Consider the following 12140-nt stretch of genomic DNA (forward strand, 5'->3'; position numbering starts at 1 on the left):
GGTCACAGGGCTAGCAACAGCAGGGCCAGTTTGGATGAATGACTGACTCCACAGCCCAGGCTCTTTGCCACGCGCCCACATTCACTCCTGTCCTGGCACCAGCACGCTGGAAGCAAGGGGTCTGTAGAGCCGGAGGGAGGGCAGGGCCCAGCGACCGCTGTGGGCTTGCATGGAATTGACGAAACCTGCCTGTCAAAGCTTTAGACACAAAGCCACCTTGAGTCCATTAAACGTGTTAAAATGTGTGTCAACTGTTAGCAGATGAAGCACTAAAACCTGTGACCATCTTCGGGAAGGAGAACAGCCAGGTGCAGGCTCTGGGCTGGGGTCCCGGGCCCACCACAGCTGCCCTGCATCCCAGCGCAAGTCTCTGAGCCTGAGCCCTGACCCCTGCTGTGGGCACATGCGCCCCGACCAGCTGACGAGGCTGCTGAGAGGCTGCAGTGAGATACAGCTGTGCCTTAGTGTTCCGTGATCGCTGTCACAGAGGTCTGGCTCTCACGGAAAGTTCAAAAGTGAGGTGACAGTATGTTCTCCTTTATTTCTCGGGTCCTGTTGACTTTGCCTACAAGATCAAACATTTAGGCCACGAAGCCACAGTGGGTACTTTAAGAGAGGGGTCTCTTGATGAAGCAGCAGCCTCTGGGGTAGATTCACTGGCCCACAGCCAACACCCCTTCTTCCCACCAACCCCCTGTAATGTCTCATTTGGCATTTTCAGAAAATTGGGCTTGAAATGCCTTTCACCCGCACGCACCGTCAGTTTCTCCCATCAGCTCCCCTTGCGGACATGAGCCATTTCGCACACTTACGTCAGCCTGCCTGGCCCAGAAGGGATCTGTACCCCGTACTGGGGGGGTAGAGACTACCTTGTTCTCCTTCTCACTCATTCATTACTCTAAAACTCTTTACTGTTGGCTGTATTTGTCCCCACGAGCAGGTCTGGCTGCTCAGTACTAGGATAGGGTGACCAGACAGACAGGGTCCTTGTTCGCATGGAATTTATAACCTGGAGCAAAGACAGCCGTTCCAGAAGAAATTACAAGTGTAACGAGTGTCGAGAACCCTAACCTAGGGCTTACCGGCCCGTGCCACAAGCCTGGTGGCTCCTAGATGACAAATTCCCAGGATAAATTGACTTGAGGCCTGACTTTAGGATCCACACTGTGTATTATTAAAATCACATTCCCCTCCAGGGGCGTCCAGCCTTTTAGTGTCTCTGGCCACACTGGGAGAAGAAGAGCTGCCTTGGGCCACGCGTTGAATACGTTGCCACACGTAATCACAAAAACTTCTCGATGTTTTAAGTAAATTTACGATTTTGTGTTGGGCCGCGCTCACAGCCATCCTTGTGTTGGACGCCCGCCTACCCCGGTTCTGATGGAGCTACAGCTAAGAAAATCTGAGTTCTGCAAGTGCTTAGATACCTGTGCGATATTTTTAGTTTTCCGATTCTTTCTGTCCCCATTCAACCTCGGATTTTCTTTTTTACTCATTTGCGTTCAAAGCTAACTTGATTGGTGAAGCACCCTGGGGCAGTCTCCAACCCCCCCCCCCCATGAGGAAGGGAAGCACGCCCGCCTTCAGGAGCAGGGGACGCGGGGGCACGGGCTCGGGACGCAGAGGCCTCGGGGCTGCCCGCCACCTGCCCCGCTACCAGCCCCGCTACCAGCCCCGCTACAGAGCAGAGGCTGGCCGTAGGGAATGGAACAGGGACCAAACACTAAATAATGCTGTGGGCGAACAAGAAATGTTGGGGGATTCCTGAAAGGCACAGGGCAGAGATCACATCTATGCAGAACAAAAAGGCAGAGGAAACTACAGACCAAAATGAGGGCATTAAACTTTCCATAGGCCCTGGCTGGTGCGGCTCAGTAGATTGAGTGCCAGCCTGCCAACTGAAGGGTCACCAGCTTGATTCCTAGGCGGGGCACATGCCTGGGTTGCGGGCCAGGTTCCTGGTTGGGGGCCGGGGCGGGGGCTGGGAGGGGGGCAACTGATCAATGTGTCTCTCACACATCAGTGTTTCTCTCCCTCTCTTTCTCTCTCCCTTCCCCTCTCTCTAGAAGTAAATAAATGAAATCTTTAAAAAAAAATTTTTTATTTTCCATAGAAGGAATGGGGTGTGTGTGTGTGTGTGTGTGTGTGTGTGTGTGTGTGTAGCTGAGTCCAGAAGTCAAGATGGAGTGAGGAGAAGCCCTGGGGCATTAATTGGGGGTACTTTTAAGGCTGCCACCCCCTCTCCAGCTGCATTAAGCAGAGGCACTCACCCACAGGCCGGGGCCTGGCAGGTGGCACTGAGCCAGAACGCAGGGCCACGCCCCCCCAGGAGGGCACCGTCTCTACGGCGGACGGGAGCTCCCACGCCGGCAATGGAACATAACAGGCACGGCTTCCAGGAGCGCGCTATGCCCCAAGCCCACAGTCGCCAGGGCCGGGCCACATCGGACACAACGAGCAGAGGAAGCGGCATTCTCGAACACAAGGATGAGCAGACGGCCCGGAGTGAGCACACGTTTGGGAAAAATCAGTACCCTGAAGAACCAAATTAATAAGAGAACTAACACCCCAGAAAAAAAGAGTTAACAGAATACAGGAAGGCTTTAGAACACAGAAAATTAATATCCCTGGAGATTTTTTTATAATCCTCACCCAAGAATATGTTTATTGATTTCAGAGAGAGAAGAAGAAAGAGAGAGAAACATCATCTGTTGCCTCCCATACATGTCCTGACTGGGGATCAAATCTACAACCTAGGTACGTGCCTTGACCGGGAATCGACCCGCAAACCTTTGGTGGACAGGGCAATGCTCCAACTAACTGAGCCACCCGGTCAGGGCATCCCTAGAGATATGTAAGAGGAACTTCCATCTATGAAAAAGAGATAACTATAAGGATCTTAAAAGTTTTAATTTTGTTAACAGTTTTTAAATTTTTAAAAAGATTTTATTTATTTATTTTGAGAGCGAGAGGAAGGGAGAAAGAGAAAAACATCAATGTGTAGTTGCCTCTCACGGACACCCTACCAGGGACCTGGCCCACAACCCACGCACGTGCCCTGACTGGGAATCGAGTCAGTGACCCTTTGGTTCACAGGCCGGAGCTCAATCCACTGAGCCACACCAGCCAGAGCTAATTTTGTTAACATTTTTAAAAAGGTCAGCTAAATAGCAGAAAGAGATATTAGGTGACTAAGTGTGCAAGAAAATCAAGCCAAACAATTTTATAAGAACACAGTAAAAAAGACAAAGAGAAAGTTTGAAAGAAAAAATAAGAGACTTGAAAAATCAGATCTGGGCCAACATTTGTTCAACAGATGCCCCAAAGGACAGAACAGACACCATGGAAGATGATAATGATGATAATAACAATAAAATTTTCCAGTGCTAAAGGAAGACACACACCTCCAGGTTGAAAAGGCCCATCTCCTGCTTTAAATGGGACAAAGACGACGACACTGAGACATTCAGATGGGTAAAAGGTACGGGCTATCAGAAAACATCTTGACTCTACACACACAAGGACAGATATTTGAAATAAAAAGCAAAATCAGAGAAAGATAGGGAAAATTGACAAGTTCACAGAGGTGAACTGGATTAACGACACAAAAATTAAGTAGGCTCTGTTGTGGTGGTTGCTAATGAGCGTAAGAACTTCTAGAAGTCTCATTAGAAATGCAGACTCTGAGCGCTCCATCCCCTCCAGACCAATACTGTGTCTTTGAGGGGGCTGTGAGGATTCACTTGTTTTTTTCCCCAATTTGTATGTTGTATTCCCACCAGACAGCCAGGGGGTGGGGATGCCCGGCTAGGAGCCAGGCAAGGCTGCGGGCCTTCCCCTGGCAGGGGTGCACACCGGGTTCTCAGGTCTGCCCCTGCAGCAGGCTGGTTTTTAGACAGAATGTTGTGGGTGCTGAGTGGCGGGCTCAGATGGGGGACACACACTTACGGAGCTACTGGTAGCTGGGCAGGTCCTCCTCTATGATCAGGGGCTCTTCCATGGAACCATACCACTTCACTACACAACTGTTCTTATCAAGGAGGAGCTTGGTGAAGTTCCATTTGACGGCATTTCCCAGGATGCCCCTTCCCTTGGGCTGGGCTTTCATCCACTTCCACAGCGAGTGGGCATCATCTCCGTTCACACAGAAATCGCTACACATATCAAATGTGACATTATAGCCGGCAGCGAACTCTTTGATCTCTGCATTAGTCCCTGGCTCCTGGCTCCTGGCTCCCGAAACTGGTTGCGAGGGGAAGCCAGGATCCGTACACGGCACTCAGCATATCAGGGGTGCAGGTTGATGCGCTACGTGTAGTTTGTATCTGTTTTGCGTCATTGCAAGGCCGTGTTGGTGACAATGCACATGAAGCCCTGGTCCTTGTCCAGGTTAACCACGTGCCTATAGATGTCCTCGGCTGAGAACTCATGCATGGACTGAGCACAGCGCCAGCCGTCACGGGACACTCACATGCTGCTGGCCAGAGCCCAGCACAGAACGGCCGGCCTCAGCAGGCGGCACAGGTGGCTTAAGTGTATCGCAGCGACCGAGAATTCACATTTTTAATAAGCAGCCCAAGTGATTCTGATATAGGTAGTCTGGGACCTTACTTCAAGACGCATCAGGACCCTGGCCCGTGCGGCTCAGATGGCTGGAGCATTGTCCTACAACTGAGAGGTCGCAGGTCCAATTCCCTGTCAGCACACGTAAATAGGCTGTGGGTTCAAGCCCTGGTCCAGGTGGGACAATTCCCTGTCTAGGCACCTCCAGGAGACAACCAATCAATGCTTCTCTCTCACATCGATGTTTCTCTCTCTCCCTTCCTCTCTCTAAAAGCAGTGAAAAACAAAATGTCCTCGGGTGAAGACTAAAAAAAGAAAGGCATGGCTGTGTTGCTCAGTACATTGAACGCTGGCCTGTGAACTGACAGTTTGCCGGTTCGATTCCCAGTCAGGGCACATGCCTGGGTTGCGGGCCAGGTCCCCAGTTGGGGGCGTGCAAGAGGCAATAGATTGATGCCAATGTTTCCCTCCCTCTCTTTCTCCCTCCCTTCATCTCTAAAAAAAATAAAATGAAATATTTTTTTAAAAGACTCATGAGGTCAAATAATTCAATGAATAGCTTGATTTAATAGATTGAGAACTGTGTACCAAAAAGAGAATTATTATTCTTTTGAAATAACATGGAGCATTCATAAAAATGATCTGGTAGACTATAGACAAAACCTCAGGAATGTCCAAAACACAGACACCAAGCAAGCCGCTCCTTGTCATAATGTAGTAAAATTGGAAACTAACACAAGAGGATAGCAAAACAAATAGACAGAAAACTACTTACTTAGAACACTTTAAAAAAAACTCTTCTAAATAGAGGAGGAAAAAACCCCTAAAATCACAAACTAATTAGAAAGAAATGACAATGAACACTACGTACATAGCAAAATTTGTGGGACAAGAACAAAGCAGTGTTCAGAGAAGAAGGTATAGTCTTTACATTGATATATAAGAAACCAGGACTGAATATAAATATTTCTCAAGGAGCCAGATGCGTCGTTGGGGTGGGGTAGAACTGAAGCAATAAATTAAACCAAAAAATTTACACAAGGAACCATGATAAAAGTAGAAGTGAGCTAAAATAGAAAATAACGAATGAATAAATGACAAAGTAAATAAAGTGTACCTGCTCAACAAAACCAAAAGCGGGCACAGTTTGGCTGGGCGGCGGGAGAGAGCTATTCACATTCTACGCAGTTTACTTCCGAATTGCCTGAATCTTTTCTAATGTGAAAGCATTCGTGTATCAGGTGTTATATAAAGTGATGAAAAATAATGTAAAAATACCTAAGGAATTGTATGTAGGCTATAAAGGCAAGACATGAAAGATATTATCTACTCCAACATGGATTCAGAGGTCACTTTATTCTTACTCGGATTGAAAAAGATGCTATAGTCAGTCCGATGCCGCCCGATACCTTCACTGACAGAAACGCTCTCCTGGGTGAAAGGACCGCTACATCTCTCCCTCCTGGACCTGCCTTTCACAGGCGTCTAGGGGCTTGCTCAGCATCACCCCACCCCACGTGAATCACTCACGCGTGTCAACACTCAATCTAAGCTGTCCAACCGGATGCATGCAGGACACCAAGCCCCTGACGGCGCTGGGTACAGAGGGCTATGTAAAGTGCCACTGGGGAGGAGAAAGACTTCTTCCTCCTCTCTTGTCAGGAACCAACAAAGCTTTCATCGTCTGAACCAGAAGTTTCAACCTGATGGTCTGAAAGCCAAATCTGGCCATTTACTGTCTTTGGTCCATAGACAATTGTGAATTAGTTACCAACATAAAAAGATGGGAGAAATCAAGCACAAAGAAACACAGGTACATGGCTCCTCTTAAAACAGGAAGCCTTGCACCTTTGTGCCCTTTCCCCTCGATGACAGTCAGCCGAGCCACATCGCGACCCTTCCCCGCTCCCCCGTCTACACCAAGAGCTGTGCTTGTTAGCCCACCTGCCTTGCTCGTGGCTCTGAAAATATCCACTTGAATGGGCACCCTGTGCCAGTCATCACAACATTTCAGGATCCAAACTCCATCCCTCACACGGATTCTGATACCCCAGCAGCAAAAAAAATTCTTTGTCAAATTATGTTTCCTGATTCACAGTTTGGAAAATACTGTCACTGTAATTATAACTTAGTGATGTGATGACTGAACTCAGCTTGTGTGGGCTGCCCAGGGTGCCAAATCAACATCGACACCACACACTCACTCATCGGCTCACTCAATTATTCACTTCGCTTGCTTAACAAAGAGTCAGCTGCAGACTCACTCTACGCAGGCACTGTTCTAAGGGCCAGACACGCAGGAGGCCAAGAGCACACAGCTCGGACAGTATGACGCTCAGGTCTAGGGTGGAGAAAGGGTATATCAAGCCTTAAATATGGAACTGGCAAACGACCTACGGAAGGAGTTCCTGGATTAGGAGGGGGCCCAATAAGCTATTATGTGTCTTCTACTCTTATGGATTTTGTAATCAGAAATAGGGTTTCTCTGTAAACTCAACCTAGGATGTACAATTTCCGAGCTGACAAAGGAAGGAGAGGAAATACCCAATCTACGGCTTTGTGTCAAGGGGAGGCAACAGGGGCTCCGAGAGTGTGACTTAGCCAAGGCCCCACAGAGCTTATGGGAAAGCCCTCACTACTTGCTCCAGGCTTGCTGAGTCAGTCACTTGTTTTTTTGATTTAACTCCCTAGGACAGGACTCCAAGCTCCAACATCTTCAGAAGACATAACATAGTGTAAAATGGCAATGTGGGTCTCAGAGTTGCCACTGGAGAGCGGCGGGGACCAGGGTACATTGGGAGGGAGCATGCTCGGAATAAATTCTAAATGATTCAGGAGAACCAGGATGGCGGCGTAGGTAGACACACTGCGCCTCCTCGCACAACCAGAACTGACAGAAAATCGAACGGCAAGGAAGTCCGACACCAAGTAGATAAAAAATAAACATTCATCCAGACCGGTAGGAGGGGCGGAGACGGGCACCGGGGCAGAGAGGACTCGCATGGACTTGGAGGGACTGAGACTGGCGGAGTGTGGGACGAACAGCGCAGGCAGTCCGACCACTAGCAGACCCTGCGGCCCCACATTCGCGCAGATAAACTGAGAGGGCCGGACTCAGAGTGGCAGAGAAAGGGGCAGGCAGAGCGGCAGGTAGCACCCCGCGGCCCCACACTCGCACACAGATAAACCGGGACAAACAGCGGGGAGTGAAGCAGACCGCGTAACCCAGGGCTCCAGCGCGGGGGGAAATAAAGCCTCAAACCTCTGATTGAAAACGCCCGTGGGGGTTGGGGCGGCAGCAGGAGAGACTCCCAGCCTCACAGGAGAGGTTGTTGGAGTGACCCACAGGGGCCTGAGTGTGCACAAGCCCACCCACTCAGGAGCCAGCACCAGAGGGGCCCAATTTGATTGTGGGTAGCGGAGTGAAAAATTGAAATCTGGTGGAGAGTGGAGTGGGTGCCATTGCTCCCTCTCGGCCCCTCTCCCACGTACAGTGTCACAGCGCAGTGACCAGCATTACCCCGCCCCGGTGAACACCTAAGGCTCGGCCCCTTTAAGTAACAGATGCGCCAAGACAAAAAAAAAAAAAGGCCCAAATGACAGAACACTTCAAAGCTCCAGAAAAAATACAACTAAGCGAGGAAGAGATAGCCAACCTATCCGATGCACAGTTCAAAACACTGGTTATTAAGATGCTCACAGAATTGGTTGAATTTGTTTGAAAACTAAATGAAAAAAAGAAGCCTATGCTATGAGAAACAAAGGAAAATATACAGGGAACCAATAGTGATGGGAAGGAAACTGGGACTCAAATCAACGGTGTGGACCAGAAGGAAGAAAGAAACATCCAACTAGAAAAGAATGAAGAAACAAAAACTCGGAAAAATGAGGAGAGGCTTAGGAACCTCCAGGACATCTTGAAACGTTCCAACATCCGAATTATAGGGGTGCCAGAAGGAGAAGAGGCAGAGCAAAAAATTGAAAACTTATTTGAACAAATAATGAAGGAGAACTTCCCCAGTCTGGCAAAGGAAATAGACTTCCAGGAAGTCCAGGAAGCTCAGAGAGTCCCAAAGAAGCTGGACCCAAGGAGGAACACACCAAAGCACATCATAATTACATTCCCCAAGATTAAGCAGAAGGAGAGAATCTTAGAAGCAGCAAGAGAAAAGGACACAGTTACCTACAAAGGGGTTCCCATAAGACTGTCAGCTGATTTCTCAAAAGAGACCTTACAGGCAAGAAGGGGCTGGCAACAAGTATTCCAAGTCATGAAAGGCAAGGACCTACATCCAAGATTACTGTATCCAGCAAAGCTATCATTTAGAATGGAAGGGAAGATAAAGTGCTTCTCAGATAAGGTCAAGTTAAAGGAGTTCATCATCACCAAGCCATTATTATATGAAATGTTAAAGGGACTTATCGAAGGAAAAGAAGATAAAAAATAGGAACAGTAAAAATGACAGCAAACTCACAGTTATCAACGACCACACCTAAAACCAAAACAAAAGCAAACTAAGCAAACAACTAGAACAGAAACAGAACCACAGAAATGGAGATCACATGGAGGGTTATCAACAGGGGAGTGGGAGGGGGAGAGGGGGGGAAAGGTACAGAGAATAAGTAGCATAAGTGGTAGGTGGAAAATAGGCAGGGGGAGGGTAAGAATAGTGTAGGAAATGTAGAAGCCAAAGAACTTATAAGTATGACCCATGGACATGAACTATAGCGGGGGGAATGTGGGAGGGAGGGGGTGGGCAGGATGGAGTGGAGTGAGAGGGGGGGAAATGGGACAACTGTAATAGCATAATCAATAAATACATCAAAAAAAAAGAAGGAAAAAGAATTCTAAATGATTCAAAATGAAACAGCCACAATCACAACCACAGCACACTCTGGGCCAGCCAGTGACGTGCGTCGTGAGCTGAAGCTGGTCCTTGCAGTCAGAGGCACAGGCCCTCCCATTTTGGCCACACTCCCTCCTATTCATCACTGTATTTCCATCCTTATCTTCAATTTGAGCATAATTTTTTCAAGTCATAGCTAATAACAGTCCTCTCCTACATGTCCCTATTTTCTCAGGATTGTTTTTTTCTCAAGTTGAAATATATTTTTTATGTGACCAAAGTGAAAAAGAAAACAAATATGAAGGGTTCATATTCATTTCTTTGATTTAATAATGTCTTAATATAATAACACAAAATTAATTTCCTATTTATCTAAAATTCACATCTTTAAATAGTCAAAAACTTAAATAAATAATCTTCTATGAAATATTTCTAAAATATATTGACTTCCTTGTCTCCTTAAAAGACTATCTTGAATATAATTTAGCCTTTCCTTGACATTTATAGTCAATATCTGGATAGAAATTGATCTATAACACAGCTATTAAGAGATGCTGTGTTCAGCTATTAAACTTTCATATCTTTCATTTACTATTTTTTAAGTGATATTTCCCACCCAAATTTCCACAAGCACTGAATATGATGTTAAAGACAGGGGGCAGAACCTCTTCCTACCCTTCCTGGCTTTTGTGAACTTCTGTTGTTTGTTTATTTATTTATTTATTTATTTATTTATTATTTATAGTTGCCTTGGTTTATGTGGTATAGATAAGACTTTAACTTTGAATTTTTAAATCTCTCTCTTTTATAGTCTCCAAATCCAAGGCACAAAGTCCAAATTATCTCTAATCCTTTCCTTCCATTTAAAGTGGACTCTACTCTTCAGACCTTCTGTTCAGAATCATCAAAAGCTCTTTTGTTAAAAAGTATGCTACCCCCTCCCCTGGCCAGTGTGGCTCAGTTGGCTGGAGCATCATCCTGTAGACCAAAAGGTCATGGGTTCAATTCCCAGTTGGGGCACACAGCCAAGTTACAGGTTCGATCCCCAGTTGGCACACCTACAAGAGGGTGGCTGGTCAATATTTCTCTCTCTCTCTCCCTCTCTCTCCTTCTTTCCCCCTTTCTCTCTAATAAAAGCAATGAAAAAAAAGTCCTCAGGTGAGAATAAAAATAAAAAAGTATGCTACCTCCTATGTACAAAAACTGGTAGCTTAAAAATTAGACCTAAAATATGCTTTTTAAACAAATACCCTTAGTGATTCTTGTGCATATCAAATTTTGAAATCCACAGCCCTATCTTTTCCTGGTAACTGTGGGTCTCAAATCTTGCTGCAAATTATTGTTACATAGGGTGCTTAAAACATGATGTTGTACAATGCCTGAGCCCAAAGCCAGGAAGAGCGTCAGAACCTCCGAGTGGTAAAACCTGGGCATCTGTGCTTATTTTATTTTATTTTTAAACAGATTTTTTCAATGTATTTTACTTTTCTAAGATTTTATTTATTTATTTTTAGAGAGGAGATGGGAGGGAGAAAGACAGGGGGAGAAACATCAATGTGTGGTTGCCTCTCATGCGCCCCCTACTGGGGACCTGGCCTGCAATGGAGGCGTGTGCCCTGAATGGGAATCAAACCAGTGACCCTCTGGTTTGCAGGCCAGCGCTCAATCCACAGAGCCACACCAGCCAGGGCCTCTGCTTATTTTATTTATTTTTTACTTTTTATTTTGAGCTAATTGTAGATTTATGTGCCATTTGTAAGAAACAGCACACGAATACCCCACGCACCCTGCACCCGGTTTCCCCCACGGAAACGCCCCGTGTAGCTGCAGCACAACGGCACGATCGGGAAGCTGCCACAGATGGACCCCACTCGGCTTTTCTAAGCGAGGTCCCCTTTTTCACCTTTCTCTATTTCTTCCTTTGCTGATGCTTAGCTCTAACAAAGCTTTCTAAAAACTTTTTTATTTTGAAAAAATTTAAAAGCCATTGAAAATTTATAAGAATGTATAATACCCAAAACCCCTTCCTCTACATTGACCAACTATTAGCATGGTGCCCCATTTCCCTCCTTTCCCTTTTCTCTTCCTCAATACATGCAACGCACGTTCTTTATTCGGGCCCACCGACGCGTGCGTGCAGATAGCGTGACCCCTCGTGCCTGCGCACTTCAGCATGTGTCCCCTGAGAACAAGAACCGTCTCTTGTGTAATCACAATAAATTGCCAAATTCAGGAAATTTAACATCAATACCGTATCATTATCTAATATAAATAGTTCATTTTTAATGTTTCTGAATTTCCCAAAACTATCTTCAAATTTATAGTGACTCCCCTCCCCAGGATCTCACGTGGCATAATCGTGATCCCTTCACCCTGCTTTAGTCTGGACCAGCCTTCCTCTGTCCTCACGCCACGGGCTTTCTGAAGCCTCCTGGACAGTTGTCTTGTAGACTGTCCCTCAATTCAGGTTTGTCTGGTTGCTTCCTCATTGAGTTTCATTTTTGAAAAACATTTTCCATCAATATTCCCAGCAATGAGATCATAGGGGAAAGACTCGACAGAGGACAGGTCTTCTCGATCATTGTTTAAAACAGTTAAGCATAACTGATGAAGGGCGTCTCTGAATACCTTACTCCCAGGCAGAATATCAATAATATGCACCACAGACCGTGCCCTGTGGAGAGCTGGGCACTTTCAGAAGCACAAACAGGTCCGTGCCGGCTTGTTGAT

The 12140-nt window shown here is 46.5% G+C and overlaps 1 protein-coding gene and 1 pseudogene across 10 annotated transcripts in view; both read right to left on the minus strand.

The window, feature by feature from the left end:
- Positions 1–12140, minus strand: part of KATNIP (katanin interacting protein) — a 194258-nt gene that overhangs the window by 97567 nt on the left and 84551 nt on the right. The gene's annotated exons all lie outside the window — the stretch shown is intronic.
- LOC112304695 (phospholipid hydroperoxide glutathione peroxidase GPX4 pseudogene) lies at positions 3894–4473 on the minus strand (annotated as a pseudogene).

This window comes from Desmodus rotundus, chromosome 1, assembly GCF_022682495.2.
Source record: "Desmodus rotundus isolate HL8 chromosome 1, HLdesRot8A.1, whole genome shotgun sequence".
Taxonomy (NCBI): Eukaryota; Metazoa; Chordata; class Mammalia; order Chiroptera; family Phyllostomidae; genus Desmodus; species Desmodus rotundus.